We start from the raw sequence: 15,715 nt of genomic DNA, 5'->3' as shown, positions 1-15,715 counted from the left end.
AATACTATCTCTAAAATTTGATAGGGAAATAAAAATCTTTCATGACAAACAGAAGATGAAAAAATTTATGTCTTCAAAACCAGCACTAGAGAACATACTCAAAGAGATTAACTGAAAAGATGAAATAAGTAACAAATATCAGAACCAGAGAAACAATAATTTCCATCAAAGAACTAAGTAAAGAACAAACACTATCTCAAACAGAATTTAAAACTCAAAATGTTAGGAATGAAAATCATCTCTAAAAATTCACACTGAACAAACATTGTTTCAACTTCCCAATATAAAAGATAATGTATCAAAATGGATTAAAGACCAGAATTTATCTATATGCTGTCCACAAGAAAGATACTTTACAAGTAACAATAGTCACAAACTAAAGGTGAAGGACTGGAGCAAGGTAATCTATCCCAATGTATCTCTAAGATAAGCAGGAGTATCAACTATGATATCAAACAAATTAGACTTCAAGCCCATGCTTATAATAAGAGACAAATAAGATCATTTTTCCTGGTAAAAGAAATAATTTAGCAAGAGGAAATAATGATATTCAAGAGTTATACCCCAAACATAGGTGTAGCCACTTTCAAAAACTCCTCATGACATTAAGTCACACATAGATTCCAATACAATAATATTGAGAGACTTCAACATTCCTCTCACACCACTAGACTGATCTTCTAGACAAAATGTCAGTAAATATACCTCTGACCTAAAGAACACCACAAAACAATTGAACCTATTAGACACATAAAGAATATTCCACCCAACTACAGCAGAGTTCACATTTTTATCAGCTGCTCTTGAACCCTTCTCCAAAATAGACCACATCCTAGGCTACAAAGTGAACACTAGCAAATTTTTGAAAAATGTGACAAAATCTCTTGTGTCTTTTCAGACCACAATAGAATGAAACTAGAAATCAAGTATAAAAAGACCCAGAGTGACCACATAAACATGTAGAGACTGAATACCGCACTGCTGAATTGAGGAATGGGTCATAGATAAATTACGGGGTGAAATTCAGAAATTTCTAGAAATTAACAAAAATAGAGATACATAATTTCAAAACTTCTTGGATACCTTGAAGGCAGTATTAAGAGGAAAATTCATAGCACTGAGCACTCACATAAAAACAGAAAATGACCAGATAAATAACCTAATGACATACCTCAAAGTCCATGAGAAACAGTCTAACACCAAAGTCAGTAGAAGACAGGAAATCATTAAAATCAGAGCAGAAATCAGTGATTTAGAGAATAAAAAATACAAGAAAACCCAAAAGCTGGTTTCTCGAAAAAATAAATAAGATAAATAAAACAGTAGCCAACCTAACCTAAATAATGAGAGAATCCATCCAAATTACTAAAATAAGAGATGAGAAAGATGATATTAACACTAACAGCGTGGAAATCCAGATTATTATCAGAAACTACTCTGAAAAACTATACTCCAAAAAATAGAAAATCTAGAAAAAACTGACAAATTTCTGGACACATAAACTTTTCAAAACTGAGTCAGGAAGATATAGAATTTTTAAATCTATCAACAGCAATCAAAGAGACATAAGAGCAATAAAGATCCTACAATCAAACAAAATCCCAGGACTAAATAGTTTTCCAGGTGAATTTTATAAAACCTTTATAGAAGATCTAATCCCAATACTCTTCCAAATAGTCCATGATATAGAAAGAAACAAAATTCTCTTGAATATATTCTATGATACCAATGTCACAATAATACCAAAACCAAATAAAGACAGCTCAAGAAAAGAAAACTGTAGGCCTACATTGTTGATGAATTTAGGTGCAAAATTGCTAAACAAAATACTAGCAACACTCATTCAATACCACATCAATAAAATCATACACCATGACCAAGTTTATTATCATCTCAGGGATGCAAGACTGGATAACATACAAAAAATGATTCATGTGATTCACCATATAAACAGAACCAAAGACAAAATTCACATGGTCATTTCAATATATGCTGAAAAATTATTTGACAAAATTCAACACCTACTAATACTTAAGAGCACTGCATAGAATCAAAATAGAAGAACATATCTCAACATCATAAAGGCAATATTCAACAGGCCTACCACCAACATCATATTAAGTGAGGAAAAACTTAGAGAGTTCCTCCTAAAAACAGGAACAAGACAAGTATGTCCATTATCATCACTTCTTTTCAATATAGAGCAATAATGCAAGAGAAGAAAATTAAAGGAGTACAAATAGGAAAAGAAGAAATAAAACTATTCCTTTTTACAGATGACATAATACTCTACTTAGAAAACCCAACAAACTCCACCAAAAGATTTATAAAACTGATCAACAAATTCAGCCAAGTATCAATACAAAAATCAATCTTAAAAAATAAGAAGCTTTCCTATATGCCAACCAGAAATCCACTGAAAAAGAAATCAAGAAAATATTTCCACTCATGGTCCCCCCCAATAAAATACTTAGGAACAAACCTAAACAAAAAGATAAATGGCACTTACAAAGAAAATTTAAAAAAAAACATTGAAAAAAGAAATCAAAAATGACCTTAGAATATGGAAAGACCTTCTATGTTCTTGGTTAGGTAGAAAATATATCATAAAAATGGCCATTCGTCCGAAAGTAATCTACAAATTCAATGCAACATTCATTGAATTATCAAGGTAATTCCTAACAGACATAGAAAAATCAGTCCTTAAATTCATTTGAAATGACAAAAAGCTAGAATAGCCAAAGTAGTTCTTAGCAACAAGAGCCATGAAGGAGGCATCACAATACCTGACTTCAAACTATACTACAAAGCCATCATAATAAAAACAACATGATTTTGGCACTAAACCAGACACATAGACGAAAGGAGCAGAATAGAAAACTCAGAAACAAATCCACATACCTACAGCCAATTGATTTTTTACAAAGGGGCCAAAAACATACACTGGAAAAAAAGATAACCTCTTCAACAAATGGTGTTGGCAAAACTGGTTAACCATATGCATTTTCTCACCCTGCACAAGAGTCAATTCAGGATGTATTGAAGAATTGGAAAGCAGACAAGAGTCCTTATAGCTCCTTGAAGAGGTCATAGGTCTAACACTTCAACACATAGGCACAGGTAGAAACTTTCTCAACAAAATCCCAAAGGCACAAGAAATTAAAAGGAGTAATATGTGGGATTGCTTTAAACTAAAGAGCTTCTGTACAGCAAAAAACTATCAAGAATCTTAACCAAGAGCCAACAGAATGGGAGAAGGTTTTTGTTACCTACTCCTTTGATAGAGAACTAATATTTATAAGATACAGGGAACTAAAAGCTCAGAGCTAAGTAAACAATAATTCGATCAAAATGGGCAAGTGAACTAAATAGACACATCAAAAAAGAAGAAATTCAAATGGCCAGTAAATGTATGGAAAAATTTTTTCAATATCATCAGCAATCAGAGAGATGCAAATCAAAACTACCCTAAGATTTTTCCTAACTCCAACTGGAATGGCAATCATTCAAAACACAAACAACAAATGCTGGCTAGGGTTTGTAGAAATGGGAACTTTAAAACATTGCTGGTTGGACCGCAAATTAGTGCATCCACTTTGGTAAAAAGTGTGGAGGAACATCAGAAGAATGGGAATGAACCTATCATATGATCCAGCAATACCACTTTTGGGTATCTACCGAAAAGAATAGAAACCAAAATATCAAATGAATGCATGCATATCTATGTTCACAGCTCCACAATTCACAATTGCCAAGCTATGGGACTAGTCATGTTGTCTATCAACAGGTGAATGGATTACAATACTATGGGATATGTACACAACAAAATTTTACTCAGCCATAAAGAACAAAATTAGGTTAATTGCAGGGAAATGGATGGAACTGGAAAACATTATGCTAAGTGATATTAGTCAATCTCATAAAGGAAAAAATTGGATGCTTTCCCTAATATTTGGAAGCTAGGGAGAAAATGGGTCATAGTAGGTACTCTTGATAGAAGGAGAAACCTTAGATGAGTAAGGAAAATGACCAGAGGGGGATGTAGAGGGAGAGGGAAACTCTCTAATGTACATGATGTACATTCACAAACATCAAAGTCAGTCAGTAAGCCAAATATGAGGAGGGACAGGGGAGGGAATGGGGAGAGAGCTGGGTAAGGACTAAATGACTGATGTGTGCATGTATGCCTCTACTATCTTGTACCTCACTAATATGTATGACTACAATGCACCAATAAAAAGATATAAAAACCATGTGTGGTTTTTCCTTTTATCTTGATTTTGTCATGTCATCATGTATTTTTATTTTGAAGTAAATTGTTTTTAACACATTTAATTTATTCTTAAAATTCCATACTTTTAATTCATTAATTTTATTTTTATTTTTGTTTATCTTTTTGTTATAATTTTCTTACAAGTCCACTATCTTTTAAAACTTAAAAGTCAGACAATTTATATACCAATATTTGTTCTTTCTTATTAATGTGAGTACTTACATTTTGGTACCCTTTGTCCTCTTCAGTTATATCCTGGCTTTTGTTGTTTAAAACTATATTATTAAAATTATTACTATTATTTTTCTGTTGTAGAATTCAGTTTGCTTTTGTTTTTATACATAAGAAAAGTTAAACGGGAATCACACTAAGAGACCTTGTACGCATATATGAATGTGTCACTTTAAGCCTCACTATAATGTATAATTTTGTTGCACCAATAAAAATATTGAAAAAATAGAATAAAAAGTAATCCTTGATTAAGCTTTGTTTTCCTCCCTTTTGTAAAAATCAAGTGTATAATAGATTAATTTTTCTTTCAAGAATGTTACCTATAAAGGACACTCTCCTCTCTGTTTCTTGAATATACCATGACAATAAGCTATGCTGGAACTCTTTCCCCAAAGAACACAGTGGCTAGAAATCATAGTTTCCAAGTGCTTTCTAGCGCTAGGTTTGTGTAGGCAACAGACCATATCACTCTATGTCATTCAGATCTTACTCAGCAATTCCAGAAAAATGTGCCAGTCTATGGCACTGAAGGGGGTAACTACATTAGCTATTCCAAAGATATAGCGTACTAAAAGTTTAAGGTGAATAAGAAAATATAAGGTTGCTTATAGGGAAAAATTCATCTTCATTACAGGGCCATATTCAACTGAATTCTATTTCTAATCTTACAGTAGAGAAAGGGTATAATTTTAATCTTCAAAGAGTTTTTACATTTAGCTAAGAATATTTATCAATATGTGAATACTTTCTTAACTGAGTAGTAAGAATTCTTATGTGGCTATTTAAAACTAGCACAACATAATCTCTGCATGGGATGTTAGCCACTCCTCTTGAATGGTTGAAACTTTTGAAGAGTTTGAGATACTCAACTCACATTTCCTTAGGGAATTTAATTCCTTAAATTTCTCTGCATTGTGCTACAGTGATGAATAAAGTCCTCCAAATAGTTCACTTTTTTTGTTGTTATCTTTACTGGACAATGCACTCTGGAGCATTCTCCCTCCAAACTACACCAAACCTGTTTTATTTTTTGGTTTGAAACATGGTCTTGGTGGGTTGCTGAGGGTCTCACTAAGTAACTGAAGGCCTCACTAAATTACTGAGGCTGCCCTCAAACGTGCAATCTTCTTGTCTCAGTCTCCCAAGTACTAAGGATGCAAGTAAATTCCATTGTACTTGGCTAATAGTTTATATTTTAAAAAAAACAGTTTTGGGAATGGGTGCCCAAGAATGTCAAAATCATAGACATAGATCTTATAAAGAAAAACCCCAAAGAGTAAGTATAAAGAGTAAAATGCCTTACTAACTCCAAATAAAAATGGACACAGAAATATTCAGTGGGTTTATGAATCATTGCCAATTATAGAAATCTTATGATTCATTGTTGGAAACAAAAAAAGGTACAGAGTATTTGAAAAAATATTACAAAAGATCAACAAAGAAGATGAGTACAGCATGTACACGATTTCCCCCAGAGTCACACAGATTTACACCTAGGTCAGACTCTGATATTCCTAAAAAAAAAAAAAAAGCCTTGATAACTCATTTATCTCTAATGATGCATATAATTTTAGTGTATTTTGACATCTCTACTCGGTGCTACTTACCACCTCTGAATTGTGTAATATGGTATAAAATATCAAATTATATAGATAAAAATTTGTCCGGCGTGGTGGCACATGCCTGTAATCCCAGTACTTGGGAGGCTGAGACAGGAAGATCACAGGTTCAAGACTACTCTCAGCAACTTAGTGAGAATCTCAGCAACCTAGCAAGACTCTGTTTCAAAAAACCCAAAATAAAAATCAGCTGGGGGTATAAATCGGAGGTAAAATACCCCTGGGTTACATCCCCAGTACAACCAAAAGTAAATAATAAGTAATAAGAAAAGATATTAGCAGCAATGTGTTTGAGTTGCAATCAGAGAAGATCCACATTCTGCTCTGAGAACCCATGGGGTCTCGGTACCTGGGCACACTGTGCTATTCTGTAGTGAGTTTTGCTATCTCTGGTCCCTGTGCCCCATTTCAATCCACCTACTATAGTCAAAACTATATAATTCGGTTAAAACTTCTCTTCTTCACTGGGCAATAAATTCTGTAAAATCCAGTTCACCTATGTACCATTATTAAAGTAGAAAAATATCCAGTCAATAGATTTATTGCACTTCAGACCCTAAATCATGTGTTTTTACCCCAATGTAAAACAGCTTTAAAAGTAGGTGGTGCAGCTTTTAGAATTGTTTCAAATCATCTACATAAACACAATATATGCTCATCAAGAGATTAAGGTGTATTTCTTTTTTTAAGCTCATCTATTCCCTTTTAGTTTATTTCTCCAGCAATAGGTATTTCAGTCTGTGGCTTTTATTAACAGTAAATATCAGCACTCGAATTTTGCTACTAAGATTTTTCTTACATCATCCGATACTTTGTCAAAAAACTAAATAAAGATGAATAAGGTAAATAATACATGCATATACTAAACAGAGTCTGTGCAGAAGTCACCTGAGATCTAGCTCAACTGCTGAGAAAGGCAGTGCAGGCTGAAGTTATCTTTTATAGCTTCTGCATCTCAGGGTTCTGCACTGGAACCTTGACCGACTGGCTTTGTCATCTTGAGCCAGTAACTTCTTTCAGGACCCGAAGTTGTAGATTTGGAAAATAAATGAACTTACTCTTGAAACACTAACACTCTCTAAGCTTGAAAATGTTCTCTTTTTTAAAAAATACTTTTATTGATGCATGCATTGATGATGTAGTTCATGATGACAGTAAGATGCATGCACACAGCACTTGGTAGGCTTTCTCCTGTCTTTTTCCTCACTCCCTCCCCTTTCCATACAGGGTATTGAGATTGACATTGGTATTCTTATATGTGTACATGTATATGGAAGTGTTTCCTCAATTAATTTGCCCCCTCCTTTTCGTTAGACCACCTCCATGGTGCCAATGGAGTTTCTTATCCATTATCTAAAGTCTCTCTTGTATATAATTGCTCCCTTGCTTCTATATATGAGGGAAAACCTATGACATTTCACTTTCTCTGACTGGCTGATCTTAATTAATATCATCTTGAAAATACTGTCATTTGACAGTATCTGAACTGGTAATTCTAAAATGGAAAATTTACCTATCTGAAAAGATTGAAAGTCACTATCACTTATATCATCCATGTGTTTGAATATTTTCACCTGAAAATAATAGTAAAAATCTACAGTATGCTTGACCATGGGGTAGACATAGAGAAAATAAAGAGATGCCAGGATATACACACTTTCCTTGGGGACACTTAAATGTTGGAATATAATAAAGTAATACACACGTGTATGCACATATATAGGGATATATGTTTATATACATAATAGATAAATTTGTTTCTGATATAGCATAAACATCACAAAACAAGTTGTGATAAAATGTCATGGGAATTAATGCAAAGAAAATGTTGCTTGTGACCAGGAAGATGATTTAGGGCTTCACAGGAAAGGTTTTATCGCAGCTGGAATTTGAAAGCTTTTTGATCTGGTAAAAATGGAGAAGGCGGGAACTGAGCAAATACAGAACAAGTCATAGGAAACTGTGAGGCCTGGCCTTTGGGTGCAGAAAAGTATCAGGTTTAGTGTACTTAAATTGCTATAAAATTAAGAAACCAGAGGAAGAGAGAATAGTTATTTCTTCTAGGAAGCAGCGGTTTCTTTTTTTTTTCAGCAGCAGTTTTTGCCTTGTGGTTTCTAACTCAGAGCTTCCCTACAGAGCCTACTCACTTATTCTGGGTACTCCTCCATTAGTCTTTTATTTATTTGTATAGATTTCTCTATATTATTTTAAATGAACTCTGTTTGAATTTCATACATATATTATTATTATAATAAATTAAAAAGTGTTAGAATAGATGAAAACATTTCCCAAAGTTGTTCTTCAACCTATGAATATAATAAATGCTATGAATAAAATAAATATGCAAAGGCAATTTGAATAGCATAAATTCTTTATATAAACAAAATATAATGATCTATTTTCCATGAAAAAATGTTTCTATGGTAAGTCATGTGGCATGCTATTTAGTCGAGGATATGGTTTAATAAAATGTTTTGTGGTACTGGAGATTGAACCTGGGGACATTCTGCCGTCATCCTAAATACCCAACACATTTTTTTATTTCTTATTTTAAAACAGGTTCTCATTAAGTTGTGGAGGTGCTAGCTATAAATTGCTGAGGCTGGCTGCAAACCTGTGATCCTCCTATCTCAGCCTCCCAAATACTGGGATTACAGGTGTGAGCCACCGTACCCAGCTAAGGATATGGTTTAAAATATCATTTGCTATTTACATAGATATTCATGCATTAGTTTGGTAATTTGGCTTCCATTCTTTGGGGTATATACCCAGAAGTGATATTTCTGGATGATATTGTAGATCTGTTCCCATTCTTTTGTGGATCATCCATACTGTTTTCCAAAGTGGATGCACTAATTTGCAATCCCACCAACAATGTTTTAGAGGTCCCACTTCTCCACATCCTCGCCAGCATTTGTTATTGTTTGTGTTTTGAATGATTGCCATTCTGGTTGAAGTTAAGTGAAATCTCAGGGTGGTTTTGATTTGCATCTCTCTGATTGCCAATGATGTTGAGCATTTTTTCATGCATTTATGGGCTGTTTGAATTTCCTCTTTTGTGAAGTGTCTAGTTCACTTGCCCATTTTTTGATTGATTTTTTTCTTTGTGCTGAGTTTCTTGCGTTTTCATTATATTCTAGATATTAGTCCTCTATTTGAGAAATATTTGGCAAAATTTTTTCCCATTCTGTCAGCTCTCTGTTGAGATTCTTGAGAGTTCCCTTTGCTTTACAGAAGCTTTTGAGTTTAATGCAGTCCCACTTATTGATCTGCTGTTTAATATGTTGTACCTTTGGGGTCTTGATGAGAAAGTTTTTACCCATGCCTCTGTGTTGAAGTGTTGGACCTATGCTTTCTTCAAGGAGATGCAAGGTCTCTGGTCTACTTTCTAAATATTTGATGCATCTTAAATTGGCTTTTGAGCAGTGTGAGAAAGTAGAATTTATGCCCATTTTTCTGCATATGGTTAACCAGTTTTGCCAATACTATTTGTTGAAGAGGCTATCTTTCTTCCAGTGTATTTTTCAGTCCCTTTGTCAAAAATTAATTAGTGGCAAATATGTGCACTTGTTTCTAGTCTCCTATTCTGTTCCATTCCCAAAAGAATGGAAACCAAACTAATGCATGCATATCTATGTTGATAGCTGCACAATTCATAATTGCCAAACTATGGAACCAGCCAAGATGTACATAAAATTTGAATGATTATAAAACTATGGGATATATACAGAATGGAATTTTATTCAGCTATAAAGAATAAAGTTATGTAATTTGCAGAAAAATAAATGGAACTAGAGAACATTATTCTAAGTGATATTAATCAGTCACAAAGAGGGAGGGAAAGGGGTGGGAATTGGGTAAGGGCTAATTAAGTGATATGTGCATGTATGCCTCTACCATCGTGTACTCCATTAAGATGTATGACTACAATGCACCAATAAAACATTTAAAAATATAATTTGCTGTTGTTTCTATCTTTAAAATGATTAGCCCTCTGTGATTAATCAATAATTAGTGGAAAGATTTTCTAAAGCAGTTCACAACACAACATAGGACCTTTTGCATCCTGACATATATATGTATATTATATTACATATAATATATAAAATTTCATATATTTTATAAATTCTTTCCCCTGCGTGTGTAGAGGGGAGCTGTTTTTTGTCTTTTATCTCTCTTTAACTTAAAACAAACTTTTATATTTGTGAAATTTTTTTTCTTCACTTAAAAGAAACAAAACTGCAATTCTAGAAATGTGGTCATGAAGTAGGAACCTATCTTCAGATATGAACATTTTTACTCCACTCTCTTTAGAAATAAATTAATATCATTTATTTAATTTTGGTTGCTTCAGGGGTCAAAGATTTTTGTAGAGCATGGACAATGAATGCCATTTTCTCAAATGCTAACAAATTTTACTGTAAATCTGTGTGTAAGCATGTGTATGCAAGATACTCGGGTCTCTTGGATCAATTTTTTTTCTTCCATTTAACTTCAGAACCTTAAGGCTGGTTTTTAAACAACCCAACTTAATCATTTTGAATAGGTTTATATGAATAGGGTAGCAGAAATTCCGCCAAAAAGGAAGGGTTTAAAGAGAGGTGATATCTATAAGAACGGACTTTCATTTTCTGATCTCTAGGCCATTTGATGCTACAAAGCACAAAGACTGGAAGAATAGAGTTTTCTAGAAACAAAGCCACTTTACTGCCTTTCAATTCTGGATTGTGTGAGCACCCAGGTTTTCTGGAATGAATGCTTTAAACATTGAATGCCTGTAAGTATTTAGAAGTCTATGTGCTTGTAGCCAAGATGGTCTAAGTTCAGGTCAAGATCCCTTTTTGAAAGAGAATACATATTCCATGCCTCCTCTGTATTACTTTGCCAGAACTTAGAAGTGTTAAAGTGCATAGGATTTTTTATTTCATTTTATTTTATTTTATTTTATTTTATTTTATTTTATTTTATTTTTTGGCGGTACTGGGGTTCCGGGAAGCCCTTCTACCTCCAGGCTACACTCACAGACCTATTTTTATACTTTTTAAATTTGGAAACAGGGTCTCTTAAGCCAGCGTGGCTGGCTTCGAATCTGCGCGATCCTCCTGTCTCTGCCTCCCAAGCGCAGGGATTACAAGCGTGCACCACCACGCCCGGCACAAGTGCCTAGGAATTTAAGTGACAGATGTTAGTGAGTGGCTTCTGAGAAAGTCGTGTATCTCATTTAAAATTGCTGTAACTTTGAGTTTAGTATTCATTGTTGTTCTGAGATGAATACTTAGTGCTTTATGGATTTATTGTAAGGGTTCCAGAGCACTATATTAGTGACACTTTAGATATGATTGAATTTGCTGGGCTTGTAATCCCCTTGTTTGGGAGTCCGAGACAGGAGGATCACACAGGTTCAAAGCCAGCCTTTCTGGCTTAAGAGACCCTGGTTCCAAATAAAACATTTAAAAATAGGTCTGGGAGTGTAGCCCAAAGGTAGAAGAGTTCCATCCCCAGTATCACAAAAAAAGAAAAGAAAAGAAGGGAAGGGAAAAGAAAATAAATGATTGAATTTTAGTTTATTGTATGTCTCAGGTCTCTATAGCATTTTTTTTTGGTGGTACTGGGGTACCTGGAAACCCTTCTACTTTCAGGCTACACTCCCAGACACCTGGTTTTTATATTTTTATTTGGAAACAGGGTCTCTTAAGCCAGCATGATTCTCCTGTCTCTGCCTCCCAAGCGCCGGGATTACAAGTGTGCGTCAACATGCCCAGCATCCCTATATCATTTTTTAAAGGTTTTAACCACAGAAAGAGGTAGTCATTGAAAGTCTGCTAAGTGGAAAAGTATTGATTCTAGCACTGGCGTGGAATGGTACAAGATAAATTTCAGAAATGGTCTACTCTCCATGAGCTTACACTCTGAATAAGAACCAGACATAAACATGTCTGAAAAGATATCTATAATTCCAGGTTATTTGTGTCAACCAAGAAGTTCTATCGATGCTCTGAAGAGGCAAAAATAATACTCAGTATAGCTGATCAAGACTTCAAAGGTAAAGGTAAATCTAAGACGAGTACTTTATTTTACTTTTTATTTTTGCATAAGTCCATGTAAAAGAATACTGTAAAGTAGAAATAAATCTCTTTGTCCTAAGGACTGATATAAAAAATAGGTTGGGAGATAAAGCATTTCAAAGGTTATGGATTTAAAGAAGTAGATTTCTGAGCATTAAAAATGTAATAATGTCAAGTTTGCAAATACTGGGGCCCTGAGTTCAGAATAACAAGGCAGAGAAAAGTTTTACTACTTCCTCGAGGCTTAGTTTACTTGTCCTCATTAAGAAAAACTGGATTGTCTTTTCTTTATCTAAAAATATCTCTCAATATATACATATATACATACACACATATGTATATATACTATAAATATATATAGTTTGGTTTCATATTGGTAAGTATTTTAGCTAGTACCCACAAATAAATGGGATAATGAAATGCTTTACATTTCCTTTAATGCTGTCTCTTATAGAAATTAACTAATCTCAGGACAAAAATAAAATGTAAAACAAGGCTTTAACTAAGCTGAGTTGATTTTATGAGAAAAATCTCTTAGGCATTTAAAAATTTAGTGATATCACCAACTTGAGATAGTCTTCTAGCATGTAACCAGCACCATAGCCCAAGATGCAGATTCTTTCTACTTGGAAAAATATATTTTAGCAAAGGCAATTCAATTAAAATTCCCAGAGCATTTGCCAGTGATTAGGCTCTGCCATTCCCAGGAGGAATCCAGGACAAGGAGGTATTCACTAGATCCTATTTCTGTGCCATATAGCTGGCTGATGGTGCCACGTTTTTCCCACTGCAGTTACGGCACATTGACTTTTATGTTTTGAGCTATCTAATCCTCACAGACAGAACAGCATGACAGAAATTCAATTACATTTCAAATTGATGATATACTTGGAGCCACAGCCATGGAGAAATGTCCTATTTGTCTCAGAAGCAACACATCACTTGGAATGTAGAAGTATTAAGAAGGGGTCTTCCATGTTGAAAGAATGTCTCACTAGTTTAGAGACACCTTGACCTTATTTAAGTTTCAGACTTGAACATGATTCGTTTCTCCTTCAGTGCATCTGGCACTGCTGCTGTTATCTTTGAGAGGTAAGAAACAAGTTTAGCTCAGTCATCTCCAAACGCATGTTCCACTAATGGACCCCTCTATTGCTGAAACAGAAACCTATAAAAACTAATTTAGAGGTTCACGTTTTTGCTGCTCAGTCCCTTCCTTTGAAAGAGGTCGAGTGATCTTTCCAAAGTTGCAGAGAGAAAAGCTGAGATAGCTGGCTCCCAGTATAGAGCTCACTTAATTACATTGTTTTCCATTACAAAATGTTTAGCAGTTAACTAATTTAGAATTCATGAAAATTTCAGGATACATATGATTCCATTAACAACTCTAAGTCTGACTTCCCTCAGGCTACTTAGTAAATAAAAACATTTTTCAGTTTGTTCATTTATTTTTGCATTCATGCCACAAATTATTAAGCTATAATCTCCATGACAGACATTAAGTTTGTGATACAGGAGTAAGGTGTATTGGCCTGCTTAAAAATGTCTTTGAGAGTAAATTGAACAATTTCTTTACTCAGTTTTTTCCTACTAGCTTTCTGAAGTAGAGTAAGAAAAAATAATTTTCTGGGGCCTTCTAGAAAATCTTTGGCTTCATCTTATTCGAGTAGGTAGTATTAAACTAACTGTCTTGCCAAGAAACACTGTGAGGGAAATATGAATAAAAGTAATTTTCAAAGTCTTTAGAGAAAACATAAAAAAGTTGGGACTTGAGGGGTCATATTCTACAGAGAAGAGGTACATATTAATGTGATGCATCTACTTTCAATGAATCTTTTTTCCTCAAGCTATTTTCCAATTAAGTGTACAATATATAGAGAGGCTTAAAATTAAATTATGTGGCACTATCACTGATACTTGAGATTGTGTCAACAGTGTCATGTAAGGAAAAAATAGTGTGGAGACTGAAAAAGATATCCAAAGAATAAAGGTTTAGAAGTCCCCAAATGTGACCCTACAGATTGCAGAGCCTACATAAATCCTAAATATAATTGCAAAAAATTACACACAAAAACATAGCATAGTCTGGAAACTAAATACAAATAAAAAACTTAAAGCACAGTGAAGGAGAAACAATATCTTACATATAAGAAAAATAATTTAACAGTGAATTTCTCAAGAAAAATTGAGACAATAGTGGCAGATACAAGGAGATAGGGAGATGTTGATCCAAGGATGCAATTTCAGTGTGATTAAATACAAGAAATAAGTTTAACAGAGCTCTTGTCAACAGGTTGACCATAAAAATATAAATTGGCCAAATCAAGTTAATTAACATATGCCTTACCTCACATAATTATTACTTTTTGCAGTAAGAGTACTTAAAATCTACTCATCACTTTGCAAGAACACAATACATATAATTTGTACTTAGCAATTAACAAATTAGAAAGGTAACGATAAAATAAGGGAGACCAGAATGAAGTAGCATAATATTGCTAAAATAAAAAACTGTCAACTCATAATTCTATTTTAAGTGAAAAAATCCTTTATGAATGATGGAAATAAAGATGATAAAGGAAAAACTAGGCTTTTCTCAGCAAAATCTTCTCTAAATGATTGGCTAATGGAAATTATCTTTTAAAAAACAAGCAATAAAAAGAAAAACCTTGAAACATGAACATTAGAAAGAGAGAAAGAACAAACAAAACAAAAATTTGAATTAAATTGAAGGCATTCCTTCCCTGCTTGAATTTTCTAAATAAATGGAGGCCAATAGGCAGCAGAATGATGTACTTCAAGTGCTAAAAATAAAAATAAAAAACCCTGACAACCAGGGTGGTAATGATGACACATGTCTATAATCCCAGCAATATGGGAGGATGAGGTAAGAGGATCATGAGTTCAAGGTCAATCTGGGCAACAGAGTAAGACTCCATCTCCAAAAGGATGGTGGGGGAGAGAGAAGAGAATATAGAATCCTGTAAACATATCACTCAAAGATGAAAAGGAGTTGCCAGCTTAGTTAGCATAGTGACATGGTTGAAGATGCATCCTCTCCATCTCAGATCAAATATTGGTCACTTACTCATGAGTATAAATAACTCTGGAAAAACTTAGAATCCACTTATGAACAATAGGAATACAATGGAAGAAAAAACCTCAAGAAGAACCACATAAAATGTGGGAAGAAGCCATGCCTGGTGATACATACCTGTAATCCCAGTAGCTGGGAGACAGACAAGAAGATCTCACGTTTAAGTCTAGCCACAGCAAAGTAATGAGATACTCAGCAACTTACTGAGGCCCTGTAACAAAACAAAAAGTAAAAAGGGCTGTGTTGTAGCTCAGAAATAGAACACTGGGTTCAATCCCCAGTACCAAAAATCAAAAAGGGTATGAAGAAGTTTCATTCCACTTGTATTACCCAATCCTTGAAGCCAGCATCGCTCAGCACAGAGAGAGAACTCTCTGGTTTGTTCATTTATCTTGTAGGGAAAGCTAGAGCAGGGCAAACAAACAACATC

Source organism: Muscardinus avellanarius (assembly GCF_963383645.1).
Source record: "Muscardinus avellanarius genome assembly, chromosome: X".
In the NCBI taxonomy this organism is placed as follows: domain Eukaryota; kingdom Metazoa; phylum Chordata; class Mammalia; order Rodentia; family Gliridae; genus Muscardinus; species Muscardinus avellanarius.
Note: the sequence above shows the minus strand (reverse complement) of the source record.